The 16,982-nt window shown below is 36.3% G+C and overlaps 1 pseudogene; it reads right to left on the reverse strand.

Moving 5' to 3' along the window:
* The window catches only part of LOC114210109 (uncharacterized), a 79,707-nt pseudogene extending 63,062 nt beyond the window's left edge, over positions 1 to 16,645 (reverse strand).
* Positions 16,646 to 16,982: the final 337 nt, after the last annotated feature.

Genomic DNA, 16,982 nt, shown 5'->3' on the forward strand with positions numbered 1-16,982 from the left:
TCTCTCTCTCTCTCTCTCTCTCTCTCTCTCTCTCTCTCCTTCTACCCCCCCCCCCTCACCCATTCCCACCTCAGCAGCCAGCAGGGGTATAAATACCAGAATTGAGATTGAATAACAGAGCTTGGCGGATGAAAGGTGTCTGGAATAAACACACTCTTTTTCTCTCAGAAACAAGTACTTGCCACAATTCTAACTCACCAATAACTAGCTGAGCAGCCAGAGCTTTGATCTGTTTGTTTCAGGAAAGGTTACATAGGATCAGAATGGGTGCTACCAGCGGATGCCCAAGGTGATATAACCTATAAGTCATAAATATTCAGTAACTTTACTGGGTTCTTCCCCCCCCCCTTTTTTATGTCCTATATATGTATGCTCTCTTTACTAACTCCTTTGGTTTATTCTATGTCTAGCATGCCTCAGAAATGACTTCCTTACTTATTATCAATAATGAGTTTCATTTATCTTCCTGAAGTATTTGTTTCTCTTATTCTCTACAGCAGATCTGAATATTCTTAATACAACAAACATTCATTAAAAATGTTTTCCAAAGTTCTAATAATATCTAGTAATTATTTCACATTGATTATGCCAAGCACTTTAGTAGAGTATCACATAGTAAAATATCATATAGTAAAGTGTCATATACTCTGACAGACACTCTTTGTTGCCTGACAGTCACTTTCTTCCACAGAAACAGGACGCATTTGAATATCGGCCCACCATCACTATGTGCATATGGTGCTTTGTTCAGCTCCAAACATAGGAGGAATATCATGACTGGTCACAGCTCATTGAAACAATCTCATCTACCCAGCCAGGAAATGGCATTTGACACAGTCCTGGCCAATAAGATCAAAGGGGATCTGCTGTGGGGATCCTGGAAAAGATATTTCTCACTGATAATAAGAGCTTAGTAAGAACCATTCCCTTATCTGGACATTATTTTACCTTTATTCAACTCTTAGATCTGCAGTAACCTCTTGGGATTGTGGTGACAGTTTATGAAAATAAGCCAAAAGGATGAGAATGGCAGAGCAGAAAGACGGAGAGAACCAGAGAACTTGATGATTCTGTTAAGCCACTGAATTAATCAACCCTGGAATGACCCAATCTCCAATATTCTTGTTATATAAAATTTTCCTTAATATTTAAGGTACTTATGATGGAATTTTCTGTGTACAGATTTTTTTTAAACCTGACTGCTACAAAAAAACAGGACTCCATTTAATTCTCCCAATACCCCTAACACCCTAACATAACGAAACTTATAAGTTATAGATCTGTGATTAAAGTATAACTTTATCTGATTCCAAACTCATATTCTTAAACGTCATGTTAAATCGATTTGCTAATAATACGTTTGATACAAACAGTTCAAATGTTTTCAACTTCCTTGGTTCATACAAGTGGATCTTGTCACTCTTCTTTTCCCTTACCTACCTTCCATTCCTTCAAATTAATATTAATGTCACTAGGTCCAATAGGCTATATTCATAACAAGTTTTCAGTTTTCCTTTATTAATATATTCATTAATATTTTTTCTTTTCATTTTGTCTTAGACAAACCACATCACTGATCTTTAATGACCTCACTAACTAGTAGTTACAAGAACAACTGACATCTTTTTATTCAATGGACCCTTTTTCAAATGGGAAACATAGCCCAGGGGGGAAAAAATGCCTCCAGAGGAAGGCACTCCCTTAGGAGAAACCGTCTGTGATACTCTCTGTGTTGGCACCTGAGTCTTTTCTAAGTGACCTTAGTTTCTTCACTCTTTTTTTCCCATGTAAAGTCAGTTGGTGATTCACTCTCGGTTCCTTCTGGGCCTTACACAAAATGTCTTCAACTTTAAGTGTGGGACTTGTGATTTTCATCCAGAAGACAGCAAACGGTCCTGGAAACCACTTAGCTGAGTCACTTTGATACATCATGTGAACTTGCATATTTCATGGGGCACAGAGCCCTGCTCCCTGGGAAATGCTCATGTCCAAGATTTGAGTAAGACTGTCAGGATGAATTAGCGTGAAATGTGACATTCATTATCCCTTCAACTTCCAAGAGGTGAGAAGGAAGATACAGCTTCTCTGTCAAAGGAGATTTGTCTTTTTGTGTAGTGAGATCAACCAAGGAGTCACAGGCTTGAAAGGACACATTTGAAAAATATTATATAACATTATATTTACAGTGGAAATCCCAAACATCTGAGGAGCAGTAAATAATAGGTAAATAAGAAAATAAGGTCCCTGACCAACAGCACTAAATATCACAATGTTCATTTGCTGTTAAGTCGCATACATCACTTTTAGAATAAGACTTCAAGTTCTTACTCAGAAGCCATTACTCCTGTTTTAGGTATTATTATAATAAATTGGGTTAACTTGTTCTTGGTTCCTAACAAATGAAACTCACAACATCAGAAGGAATGCATTGTTTAGGGAAGAGGATGGTTTTAATAACATGCACATTGAAAGCAAGGGGAAGAAAATAGACAAATGACAGAAGCACCACTTCACAAAAGCATGCTAGCCTACGGCCATTTATTAAGTGCCAACAAGTCAACAAGACTTGAAATTTTCACTATTTTATGGCTCAGAATTATAATTAATAGTCATAATTATGACTTCACACTAACAAGACAAATTAATAATATTTGATACACATGATTTTGCAGCTTTACCAATGATGGTTGAATGAGTAGCAGTGACCAAAGTTTTCTTCCACTAAATCCATATAAAATAATTTAAATAAGAAAATATGCATCATTCAAAAAGATTAACAAATTATATTCAAATATATATTATTGAACAAAACTAATCATAGGGGCGCCTGGGTGGCTCAGTCGGTTAAGCGTCTGCCTTTGGCTCAGGTCCCAGGGTCCTGGGATCAAGTCCCACATTGGGCTCCCTGCTTGGCAGGTAGTCTGCTTCTCCCTCTCCCTCTGCCTCTCCCCCTGCTTGTGTTCTCTCTCTCTCTCAAATAAAATAAATAAAATCTTTAAAAAAAAAAAAAACAACTAACCATAGATCTTTGTAAATATTCTTCAGCAGTAAAAAACCTGAGAAAAAAGCAATAAAAATAATAAGAACTGGGCGCCTGGGTGGCTCAGTTGGTTAAGCGAATGCCTTCGGCTCAGGTCATGATCCTGGGGTCCTGGGATCGAGTCCCACATCACGTTCCCTGCTCGGCGGGGAGCCTGCTTCTCCCTCTTCCACTCCCCCTGCTTGTGTTCCATCTCTCGTTGTCTCTCTCTTTCTGTCAAATAAATAAATAAAATCTCTAAAAAAAAAAATAAGAAGAACTTCTGGGTGAAAAAAGACTTGATTTATAAAGTATGTGATGGAGGGGGGAGAGATAGCTGAACATCTCCGAAACGACAATTTAGGAGAACCCTAGCAGACAGCCTGCCTCCCCCGACAAAGATTGGCAATTAGAGAGCCATCCATGAACAAAAACAGTACTGGGGGGGGCCCCTCTGGAGTCCACTTAAGAAACTTCAGCAACATATTAAAACAAAAAGTCTAAAAATAACCGAACAAGAGAAGGAAAACAGCTTCATTTTGCCTGCATCATCCCAACCCCCATGCCAACATTGCTCAGAGCCAAAAGGGAACTTCCCAGCTAGGAAGAGTTGCCCTCACTTAGAAAAGAAGAGTGGGGGTGTGCAACCAGTTTCCCCAACCATTCAGGGCACTGCATGAAGGTCCCACTTAAGCTTCACTCAGCTCAGACTGGCAAAACTGAGATCTGTAGAGGCATTTAGAAATAAGGAAGAAAAGCAGGGGTTTCCAAGTGCAGCCCCCCAGCAGGAGTGATCATGGTTCACAGTGACCTGCTCTGCAGACAAATTTGCCATGAAAAAACCAATGGGCAGTGCAGTCACCCTGCAGATTTCCCCAGCTTCACCCCACCAGTATTAGCAAATGCTGATGCATCTGAGTACCTCCCACTCCCTACCGCGCCCCCTGCCCTGCTGGAGCTCTGGCAGGCAGCCCAGTCCTCCCCAGCTTCATGAGTGCAGGATACCAGGCTGGATTACTGCAGCTGACCCCCCCCACCACCACCATGCAGGAACTCAGGACTACCCCCTCCAGCTGTGCACTTTCATGCCACTGACCTGACACCTGTCGCCACCTTCCACAGCAGAGCACACACCTTCAGGGAGACTGTGCAACCACAGGAAAACACACTGACAACAACACCCAGGGCCTTCACAGCTGAGTATGGGCCCAGACCAAGCCCTGTCTACTGTCACTGGCATCCCCTGCCACGCACTGTGGCAAGACCCAGAGAACAGAGTAATGCACACTGACCACCAGGGCTCCTGCCACTGCCAGTGTACCCACAGTTGGCCCCAGCCCGTGCTTCCTGCCCTGGGCCCCACCACTACATGTGTGTCTGCAACCATCCCTGGCCATCACATGGGTACCTGCAGCTGGCCCCCACAGCCGAGTGTATCTACGCTCCTGGCTCTGGCCACTGCTGCAGCCTGATCTCGTCTTATCCACTGGAACTTCAGGCACTGCTGAGGACCCCAGCAGCCCTTGGACCCAACTATACCATATTCACATTGCCAATAAGTAATAGACATTCCCAAATAAATCAAAATGAATGAGATAAAAACCAACACCTGGAGGAATAGTAAGATTATTGAGTAATAAGAGCACTGAAATCTAGCCTATATAAGAAATACGGATTTAGGGACGCCTGGGTGGCTCAGCTGGTTAAGTGTCTGCCTTCAGCTCAGGTCATGATCCCGGAGTTCTGGGATCAAGTCCCGCATCAGGGTCCCTGCTCAGCGGGGAGTCTGCTTCTCCCTCTGCCTGCCACTCCCCCTGTTTGCGCTCTCTCTGACAAATAAATAATAAAGTCTTTAAAAAAAGAAAGAAATATGGATTTAAATAAAAAAACTAATTATATAAATTTCAAGCACTAAAGTCATATCACATTTGTTTATTAAAAATCATATCACATTTGTTCATATGGGATAACATATCACCCATATTGACTGAATATAGACAAATTATCATTCATCTGTTTGCACAACAGAAAGACGTTTTCAGGTTTAACAAAGCCTTGGAAAATTTACTAATTAACTTTTCTATAAAAATCATGAATGTGCATTCCAGAGAACTAATGATTGAATTTAAGAAAGAATGCACATGTGAAGACACAACTATATTACAGATATATAATAATTACTGAACTGAAACTCCACAGAATGAGAAGATTGATATAAGGAGAAATACCGTTAACAAATATAATCTTTAAGCTTTTTGTGTTAAAGCGAAGTCATAAAAAAACATAGCTGCAGAGTGTTAGATTCATATATGTGAGAAGTGTCAGGGACAAATTTAAAAAGAAAGGCAAAACTAAGTACATGATTTCTTACTTTACTTATTTCCATTTACAGAACCCATTAGTGGCAAAATTGTCCTCAATTTAAAAATTAAGTTGGGTTTTTTGCCTCGTTGCATCCAAGAGAGCAAGATGGGTCTACCAGCAGCGTTCCTGGAGCCATCTGAGGAAATCTGGCCAGGGTCCTCGTTCTTGACATGTCTGCTCAAACTGTCACAGTCTGATGCAGAAATACAGCCCCCATAAGTGCCACCATGTTTCCATCAGTGCCCAAAGGATTAAGTTGGCTTAAGGGAACTTCTTGAATGGGTCATCCAAGAGATCTACCTTAACTGGAGATATCCAGCATACGTAACTTAATGCTAACTCATTGTACATAAAATAAAAATACTTCAATTATGAGTGTTTTAACATGAAAAAAATTAAAATTAAAAATTAAAATTAAATTGGAATATTCATAAAATTCTACATTTAACAAATGTTTTTTTAAAGTATCACAAGTTAATATTAAGTGTTAAATTGCAGATCATCATCTTTATTTTTTTAAACAAGAATATTTTGAATACCAAGAGGCTAATCCAAGTTTTCTTTTGTGGAAAAAAAGGAAATCATAATATAGCAAATTTTAAAAATTAAGACCAAAACATCAAAAAAATACAAAAAAAACAAAATTCTATTAGTTACATAACATACCTCCAGAACACTTTCTCTTATTTTATATCTGATATTCTTTTTTTAATATCTGATCTTCTTCATCATCTCTTCATAGATGATTTTTTGTTTTGCTTTATTCATTTTTAATTTACATACAGTACAATGTATGTATGTACATTAATTCCCAATTCCCCCTGTGAAGAATATTTGGGTTATTTCCAGTTGGGAAAATTATGAATAAAATACCTGTAAAGTTTTTTTGTAGGAATACAAGTTATTTCTTTTGAGTATAATACTGTGGAATAGTTTCTAGGTCATGTAGTAGGTATAGACTGACCTTTATAACGGAACTTCTAAACTATTTTCTGAAATGTCTGTCTTTCATTTTGCTTTTTCACTAGCAATATAAGGGAACTCCCCTTGTATATTCTCACGAGCACTTTAGGTTTTTTTGTTCACCTGTTTGTTTTTCTCATCCTAATATGTATGTAGTGATATCTATTTTAATCTGCATTTTTCTAATGACTAATCTTTATATGCATTTATTTGTCAGCTGTGTGTGTTCTTTGGTGAGGTGTCTAATCTGATCTTTTACTCATTTTTAATATTTCTTAATATTACTTTTGAGAGTTTTCATACATACTTAATACATCTTTATGAGATGTGTGATTTAAAATATTTTCACCCTGTTTTTGGTTTGTCTTTTCATTTCCTTGAAAGTAACTTTTGCAAAGAAATTTTTAATTTTGATGAAGTTTAACTCATCCATTTTTTAATTGTGTTTTGTCATCACAAAGACACCAAATAATTCTAAGAACTCTTTAAATAACCCAAGATCACAGAGAATTTCTCTGATGTTTTCTCCTAGAAATTTAACAATTTTAGGTTTCACATTTACGTCTATCATCTGTTTGGGGTTAATTTTTGTATTGAGTGCAAGGCACAGGTCTGTTGGAGGTTTGTTTTTGTGTGCGTTGTGTTTTTCTCTTTTTGTTTTTGTTTTTTGCCTGTGGATGTTTAATTATTTTAGCACTATTTGTTGAAAAGATTCTCTTCTCCAGTGAATTGCTTTTGCACCTTTGTTAAAAGCCATTTGACCATATCAGTATGAGTCTATTTCTGGATTCTCTATTCTGGTCTGTCTACCCACATACCACACACTCTTGATTTCTGTAACTTTTTAGTAAGTCTTAAAATTGGGTGAGTTTTCCTAGCATTTTTCTTCACATTCCAAGGTGCTTTGGCTCTTCTAGTTCTTTCCCCTTTCCATATAAATTTTGGAATCACTTCATTACTATGTGCAAAAAAAAAAAAAAACCATTGTTTCAGATCTTGATTGGGAGTGCATCAGATCTATAGTTCACTTGAAGAAAATTGACATGTTAACAATATTGAATCTTCAATCCATGAACATTTCTTTCTATTTATTTTCATCTTTTTTTTATTTTTCTCATCAATCTTTTGTGGTTTTCAGCACAGATTCTGTATATATTTTAATAGATTTATACCTAAGTGTTTTCTTTTTTGGCATTATATTTTTGGAGATTTTTTTGGAAACATTTTAATTCAATTTTCAATTGTTATTGTTATATATAGAAATATAATTTATTTTTGTATATTTACCATTTATCCTGTGACCTTCCTAAACTCACTTGTTAGTTATAAGAGCTTTTTTATAGATTCCTTAGATATGTACATAATTCCCCAAAATTGTGTATAAATAGGGATAGTATCATTTCTCCCTTTCTAATTTATATACTACTTATTATTTTTCTTATATTATTGAACTGCCTAGGACTTTCACTATGATTTTGAAAAGTAGTGGTAAAAGGGGGCATCCTTGCTTTGTTCCCAATCTTAAAAATTCAATCTTTCACCATTAAGTTTGATGTTAACTGTGTATGTGTGTGTGTGTGTGTGTGTGTGTGTGTGTGTGGATACCTGTATTAGTTTGCCAGACTGCCATAACAAAGTACCACAGTCTGGATGACGTAAGCCAGAGGAATGTATTTCTCACGGCTCAGAAGAGTAAAAGTCCAAGATCAGGGTATCAGGTTTGATTTCTTCTGAGGCCTCTTTCCTTGGCTTGCACATAGCTGCCTTGTCACTGTGTCCTCTCACAGCTTTTTCTCTGTGTGTCCAAATTTCCTCTTCTTTTTTTTTTTTTTAAGATTTTATTTATTTATTTGACAGAGAGAGACACAGCGAGCCAGGGAACACAAGCAGGGGGAGTGGGAGAGGGAGAAGGAGGCTCCCCGCTGAGCAGGGAGCCTGATGCAGGCCTCGATCCCAGGACTCTGGGATCATCACCTGAGCCAAAGGCAGACGCTTAAGGACTGAGTCACCTAGCCGCCCCTAAATTTCCACTTCTTCTAACAAGGTCCTTCATCAGATTGAGGAAGTTCCTTGTTATTCCTAGTTTGCTGAGAGTTTTTTCCTTGAAAGGATGTCAAATTTTGTCAAATGCTCTTCTGTGTGTTTTTAAAATGATTATATGATTTCTCTTCTTTAGTCTGTTGATATAAATTGTATTGATTGATTTCTTTAATGTTTAAGTAGTCTTGCATTCTTAATATAAACCCATCGGTCGTGGTGTATTATCATATTTTATACTACTGAATTTAATTTGTTAGCATTTTTTTCTTTTTTTTAATTATATTCAGTTAGCCAGCATATAGTACATCATTAGTTTTTGATGTAGTGTTCAATGATTCATTAGTTGCATATAACACCCAGTGCTCATCACCACACCTACCCCATCCCCCCACCCCCTCCCTTCTGTAACCCTCAGTTTGTTTCCTGGAGTCCAGAGTCTCCCATGGTTTGTCTCCCTCTCTGATTTCTTCCAGTTCAGTTTTCCCTCCCTTCCCCTGTGGTGCTCCCCTCTATTCCTTATGTTTCACATATAAGTGAAACCATCAGGAACCTGTGCTCGCGATTTGCTAGGATTTTGCTAAAGATGTTTGCATCTGTGATCCTAACAGGTAATGGTCTTTAGCTTTTTATTTTTCTTGTAATATCTTTAATTTTAGAATTATGGTAATGCCGAGATCATTAAATCAGATGATTGTCATATTTCTAGAAGGGCTTGTGTATGCATGATATTATATCTTCTTTAAGTGTTTGGTAAAACTTGCCATTGAAGCCATCTAGGCCCAAAGCTTTCTTTGTTGGAGGTGTTCATGAATTCAATTTCTTTGACAGATATAGAACTCTTCTGGTATAGCAATGTTTTTTACTATCATTTCCATAGAAGAGAAAGATAATTCAGTCTTTCTTCCAGTGTGGTTGGTGGGTATTTGTTATTTTATTCAAGATAGGCTGCAGAAACATGAGCCTTCATGCATTGACATGTTCACTATTTATAGGACAGCCTATACAGGTTTTTGCCCCACTATCCAGGAATTCTGATATGTTTTACACAGTTTTTAAACAATTCTCATCAAAGAAGAAAATGTGTGGTATTTTCATGAATACTACTTTATTTTATACTTTATTAAATGTATACTCTATATACTTATAAAGGAACACTTTATCATAGTGTTATTTATACTATTATATATATACAATATACATCTTATTTTCAAGGGTACATCAATATTCCTGATATAACTATTTACTAAGCCACAAAAAAGTCTAACTAAATATAATATATGGGTATATTAATTCTTACTTTTAATGCATTGACTACAACATATCAATTTATAAATTAAAAGTAAAATACTTATAAATGTTTAGAAATATTTCCTGATAAAGTAATTGAATTGAAGAAAAATCAGAATATTTAGAAAAAAATGAAATACCAAATATAAATACAATAAATGCAGTTAAAATATTTTTATTAAAAATAATTTTTAAATTTACATTCTCTTATTATTTAATAGACAATTCAACTAAAGTTATAAAAAAACTTGTGGTTTAAAATTTAAAGAATATGAACAAAAATGTAATAAATTTGAAAATCAAAATGAGAATGATAAGTTTCTGATAAATTTTAATATGAAATCTCCAGAATTAAGCTAGAAACCTTACAAAGAACTATTTCAGTTATAGAGTGAAAGTCATCCAAGAACTATGCTCAACCACAGTTGCAGAAGGCGGTCAGTTAAACCTGACAAGCCCTTTGGAGAAATCTTTCAAGCATTCAAATTGATGATTTCGTTGTAATTCACATTTAAAAACCTAGGAAAAAATTCTGAAATTACTTAACTTATTTCACAAAAAAAAAATGTGGTCTTTCCCACTCAAATCTGTTTAATGCCAAAACACTCTATCTCACTTATGAACATAGGTGTGAAAAATCTATTTTTAAAATGATGGACTAACATACAGAAATTAGTTATACCATATAAAATAACCCACTATAACTAAGTAGGTTATCTCCAAAATGCAAGAGTTTCCCAATGTGAATAAGTCATTTTAAGTGGCATTTTAGTTCAACAAGAAAAAAATATAATAAATTTTGTCGATGCTGAAAAGATTTAGGAACAGAATGAGATTCGCCCAGGTCCCATCAAGAAGCCCTGGAGAGCAGAAGACTGATGGGAATGTTCCAAGAGCCTTGAAAAAGAGGTTGCTGACATGTGTTTGTTTCTGAGCACAGGAAACAGAGAAGAAACAATTGCAGAGTCTGTGAATAAAGGCGGCTGATTAAAGCTGGGATAATGGCCAATAGCAGATTGTGCTAAAGAAAGTTGGTACCAAGAAGAACCAGGACATGAAAATTACTATTTATGAGTTGGATGGTGGAAACAAAGTAAGGGTGAGCAGACTGATAGTCAAGAGCCAGATCTCCAAGCACAGGCCTAGGTCGCTCAGGTTTTTCCTCTCAGGTGGTCTTGCGGGCTTTACTTGGCTAGAAGTGGCTTCCTAAAATTGTTGAACTGTGCCAGAGAAGTTATCTAATAAGTTCCAATACATCATTCCCAATGTTCGGTAACATGATAAAGAATACCTATGCTAAATACTGAAAAGGCATTTTAAAGGTGTGTCTTTTAAATAAAAATATAAGCTTAAGTTTATTAATATTGTGTTTAAAATTCTAGTTTTGCAATAAATGAAGAAATGAAAGTGCTGGTTATAAAATAAAGAAAATGAATAAAAATACTATAAATATGGAGAGAAAAACAATCATTTTTATTATAATTTTATCTATAAAACCCCCCAAATCAACTAAAACAAATTATTAGAGGGGCACCTGGGTGGCTGAGTCAGTTAAGCATCTGCCTTCAGCTGAGGTCATGATCTCAGGGTCCTGGGATCGAGCCCCATGTCAGGCTCCCTGCTCAGCAGGGAATCTGCTTCTCCCTCTCCCTCTGCCCCTCCCTTCTGCTCGTGCTCTCCCTTGCTCTCTCTCTCTCAAATAAATAAATAAAATCTTTAAAAATAAAATAAATCATTAGAATTATTTTAATAATTTAATAAAGTTTTCAGATTTAAAAAAACATACACATATCGAACATGATTCATATGACCTGAAATATTAAGGGATTTTTTCTTTTTTACTTGGAGAAGTAAAGAATGAATACTTTATTTCTGGACATGAATGCTATACATGATAAAATGTCAGCTAAGTTAATATATAGGTTTAATGCAAGACCAATCAATCAAAACTAGACACATAGATAGAGATGCAGACATAGACATAACTGTAGACATGGATGTATTCAAATAACTATAGACATGGAGGTATTCAAATAACTATAGACATGGATGTATTCAAATAAAGATAGAGCTGTAGATATAATTTATTGGATCAGAGAGAAGCCAGAAATATCAGGTTATTATATAAAATAAAAATTAAAAGATATTTTAAAAATATTTCAAAGCCTAAAAATAAATCTGACCAAATATAATAATTTAATTTATGATAAAATATCTGCAGAAATCAATGAAAGAGATTTTTTTTTATTAATTGAGTTAACTAGCTAAAAGTTTGAGAGATATTTATTTTTTCTATAATCTATGTCATAAAACAAAACGCAATTCTCTCTGACCACAAAATCGTAACTTCCCACACTTCCTGTTGTTGCTACAGAACATGCCCTTTAACCTCATTATGATCCCTAGTCTCCTCATCCCACACATTGGCATGGTTTCATTGGCTTCTCTGTGCATTTGGGGGCAACAATCTCAAGGCAGCCCACCCTAACGGTACAGGAAAATTCCCACCCTGTCCATTGCCAGTCTTGATCAACTACCAGTTTACTCTGTATGAGAGGACATGTGTAATGCATTTTATAAACTCAGATCATTCCATAAATGCTACCTGTTAATATGATTTCTTGAGCATGGTTCCAGGCTCCTGAGTGCTGCCAAAGACACTGACTAACCTGAACTGGAAAACCATGCTCTCCAAAATCACATGGGCACACTGCTACCTGGAAATTGTTTCATTTATCTTGGTGTAATGAGCTACGCCATCTTCCCACAGCGATTTTCACACATCTTTTTTGCTATCCTTAAGTAACCAATCCCACCCATTACCTTGTATTCTAGACAGATGACCTCATTTCCCGTTTGACCAAGAATATTGAGACCCTCTGAAACAAGGTCCCTCAATTTCCTAATCTCTCACTGTATCTATAAAACCTCACTGAGTATTTGCAATCCTCTTGTTCTCTTTGCTATCTGAGGGGGAAAAGATGATACCTCTTCTCTTTGCCAAAGTTCACTCACTCTACTTACTTTTGATCTCACTCTGTACAACATCCCTTGGGAATTTTTCCAACCCTTTTTGCCTTTCTCCTTCATACAACTTCTTTACAGCTGATTTATTTTCCTGTACCTCACACCCTTCTCCCTTCACCACAGAAATAACCCTTCCCAGTCATCAAGTCTCTTGAATAGTAGTTGCCTCTTAACCTCGATTCACATCCACATAATCTAACAGTTTACAATCCGGCTTCTGTCGCCACCAATGTTCTGAAATTGTGGATAAATCCTAAGCACCAAATCCAATTACCTTTTTTCACTCTTCGTCCTCCTTGACATCTTAACAACATATTACATTTTCCTTATTTTCTCGAATACAGTATCTTTCTTGCTCCCATGAAAGTTACTTTTGGGTTTCCTTCTCTGACTCATTTTCCTTTTCATTTCCCCTAAATGCCGATGTTTTCACCAAGATGGCATTTCTTTCTCATTCAGAGAGATTGCACTCACTCACTACATTTCAACAATAACTTCAGTTGTTCCTCTTTATCAAAAGCTACTGTCCCTGTATTTCCACTTTCCTTATAAAAGCTATATATGTCATCCTGAAACTTCAAACCCAATTTAGACAAAATTAAAGTCATTTCTCTTTAACCTGTGTCTGATTAACATCAGAGAAAATTACTCTTCTCCTTGAAAATATTTGCTAACTGAAATGTTTGCGCATAAACTTGATCAAGAAACTCAAAGCCACTTTGCCTCTACTTACACGCTGATTAACACAAGACTCTTCTGATTAACCAGACGCACCGGGGATTCCCAACTTTTCTGTGTTTTCCATGTTCTCTTTTACAAGTGTCTTCATACTACTTCCTTTAAAAAAAGCTATTCTATTACTTTGACCTATTCATATTTTTTCTTTTATCAAAACTAATATATACCTATTGCATACAATTTGGAAAATACAAAAGCATTTTAAAAATAATTAAACTTGGGGTGCCTCAGTGGCTCAGTCAGCTAAGTGTCTGACTCTTGATTTCGGCTCAGGTCATGATCTCAGGGTTGTGAGATCGAGCCCCGCACCAGGCTCCACACTGGGAGTGGAGTCTGCTTGGGATTCTTTCTCTCCCTCTGCTCCTCCCCACCTCCCTCTCTCCCTCTCCAAGAAAAAAAAAAAATTAAACTTGCCTGAAATCTCAGCATCCAGAACTTTGTTCACATATTGATATTGTATATACATATATATGCATATACATAGATACATATATATCTATACACATAAAATATATATAAACATATCTATACATATATAGATAAAATTCCAATCTGTTTTCTCTATAAATACAGTTCAACAACAAATTCTGACAATTACCAACCATGTAACCTCAATGGGCTCAGTTTCTTTAATTATAAATAGAGAAAACTGTACCTATATTGTAGATTCATGGTGTAGATTTTTCAAAAATATTAAAACAAGCAGAGGCTATCATACAGTGAGCATTGGAACACATGTTAGCTTTTTTCCTCCTATTGGACATTTTTATGTCATTAAATATTCTTCAAAATACTACGCTTAATTGCTCTATAGTTTTCCATAGCATGAATGACAAAGGCATTTACCCTGTTCCCTACTACTTGATATTTAGTTTGATTCTAATTTTCCACAACTATAAATAATACTGAAATTAATATTTCTGTGCATATCTAACAACCATAATTACCATCATTTACTTACTGTTTACTCTGTGCCTAGCACTGAGCTAAATACCTGCATTACCTCGTTTAACCCTCATTATCATGAGTCCCATTCCATACATGAGGAAAGAACAGCCTAAAGAAGGTAAGTCACTTGCCTAAAACATACATTCCTGAAAAAGGAATTTCTAAAATGAAAAGTATTGATATTTGATAAATGTTATAAAGTGATACTTTTAAAACTCTAGGCCAAGTTATACTCCCACTAGCCAAGTATGATGCTGTCTACTTGCTCACGCTCAGGCATTGTTAAAATGACCGTAGCCCCAGTTTGATAGTGAAAAACGTACCTATTGTTGTGCGGGTTGCATGTTGGAGGCTTTCACGAATAACATGGTATCTCAGACAGCATTGAGAAATGCCTGAATCCTCTTCTGGATTCAGCACCTTCTTCCCTGTAAGGTTTTTGAGGTGAATGTGCTTCAGGAATAATACTGAGTGAGAAGCAAAATATCATTTTATTACTTCTCAGGCCACCGCCCAAGAACCCTCTGTGCTCTTGTTCTGATAATTAGGGCTTAAAAACTGCCAGAGATCTAAGAATCCTTTCCCCACTAATTGGATTTCTAATCTTGGCGTCTTAGGATCTTTTGGCTCTCCACGTGGAGGAAAAAAATTGAAGACTTGCTTTCAGTCATTCATTTTTTTATTCATTCCAGAAATTTATTAAATATCTGCCTTCTGCCAGGTTTGCTCTAGGAGCTAAGGATACAGCAGTGAATGGAATACATTGAAGTCCTTCTCCTTATTGAGCTCACATTTCACAGATGAGATAAACATTACTTATTATTTCTTTGTTTATAGCTTATTTTATCTTGTGAATAAACAAACAAAATTGTGGTTTATGTATTTTGTCTTTAATGTAAATTCTGCAAAATACTATATATATTATATATGTGGTATATAATATATATAGCATACATGTAGTGTAGTATGTATATAGGATGTATGTACAATTCCCGACAGTGCTGGGATTATGAAGAAAGTAATTCAGGGTCAGGGAAAAGAGAGTGATGTGGGCTCCTATCTTATATGGGTGGTCAAGCTAGGCCTTACTGAGACAAAAACCTGACATAGGGAGAGATAAATTTAAGCGTTTAAAATAAATTCTTCCCTCTACATTTGTTTTAATTCATATTCCTTCAATTATTAGTGAGGTTAAATATGTTTCCATATGTTTCTTGGCAATAATTGTTTATATGTGTGTGAATGTGGCAGGGCAAGAGAGGGGGGCTATTGTCGTCTATAATGAAGTCCTTTTTGATCCCCAACCAAAATTGATTTAATCTTACTTGGAAGTAAAATAAAATTGCATTTGTGTCTCTTGTGTGCTTATCATACTCCACCTAGTATTTGAAATATTTTTGCTTGACTTATCTTCAAAGTGTCAATCTTTTGAGGTCTGCAATTATTTCTTTAATCTGCATCACCCTTTCTATGTAGCTTAATGTGTTGTATGTGGTAGGGGTTCAATAAGTCTTTCTTGAATTAGGCTGAATCCCATGAGTGAACAGGGATTTGATCTCAGATAACCTTAGATGAGATTGTCTTTTCCAAGTCTTTAGGTGTTTTTGCTTTACTCTGTTATATGAGTTTAGTAATGGTTTGTGTCCTGTGACTGTGTACAGATCACAAGGAAAACTGTCACATTATTTTTAATTTTCTTGATATTATACACAAGTTTATTTCAATATAATAGAGTCCTCTGATTTCTGATTATTTCTATACAAATATTTCTTCCTTCCTATGACTGGTTTTCTCTCTCTCTCTCTCTCTCTCTCTCTCTAGATTTGCATTTGCCCTTTGTCCACACACCGATGTTATCCATCTTGGCAGTGACTGCTGTATTCACCGACCCAATCCCGGGGTCAATACTAGGTCTTGTCTTCAGCAATTCCACCTTTCCCCGAATTTGTATAAAGCCCCAAAGAGCCACTAACAAACACAACTATGTAAAATACAAATACTATAGTATTTTAATAACGTAATAATATTAAGATCCAATATCCAAAAGGAAATCAAGTTGCTTACCCTGGCATTATTCTAACTGTGGTTTCCCCGCAACCCCCTCTCTCTGAAAGTCGAGTGTTCTTGTGAAAGCTTTCATAAACCAAAATGACCTAAAGCAAAGAAGCAATGATCATTCATTTATATGGAAAATGTTTCCAGCATTGCCAGATTCAAAAAGTAACCTCTCTTAAGCTTTTCTGATACCTTAGACGACATCTCGCTAACAGATGCACAAACTAAATTGAGATAAAGCACAGAAGCTCACAGATACAATTCGAAGCTCTGGAGGCTTGTCGCCGAGTGTAATTCCCAGGCAAGGAGCTGGATGGGGACACCCCCGACCCTCTCGGGGTGCGCGTTGCCTCCATAATGACTCACTGGGAAACAAACACCAAACGCTATTTTCACTCTTCACCTTTTCCATAAAAACAAAAATCCTCCTCAGATTTTTTTCAGTTAGTGAAAACAGTTACCAATATAGGTCTTTCACAAAAGCAAAGGGGCCTAATGCGATCTTTCGAAAAGTGAGGGATACCTGGATATAAGAATAAAT

Source organism: Eumetopias jubatus, unplaced genomic scaffold (genome assembly GCF_037043125.1).
Source record: "Eumetopias jubatus isolate StellerSeaLion01/CBP00866 unplaced genomic scaffold, mEumJub1_p1.0 scaffold_2, whole genome shotgun sequence".
NCBI classification, from domain to species: Eukaryota; Metazoa; Chordata; class Mammalia; order Carnivora; family Otariidae; genus Eumetopias; species Eumetopias jubatus.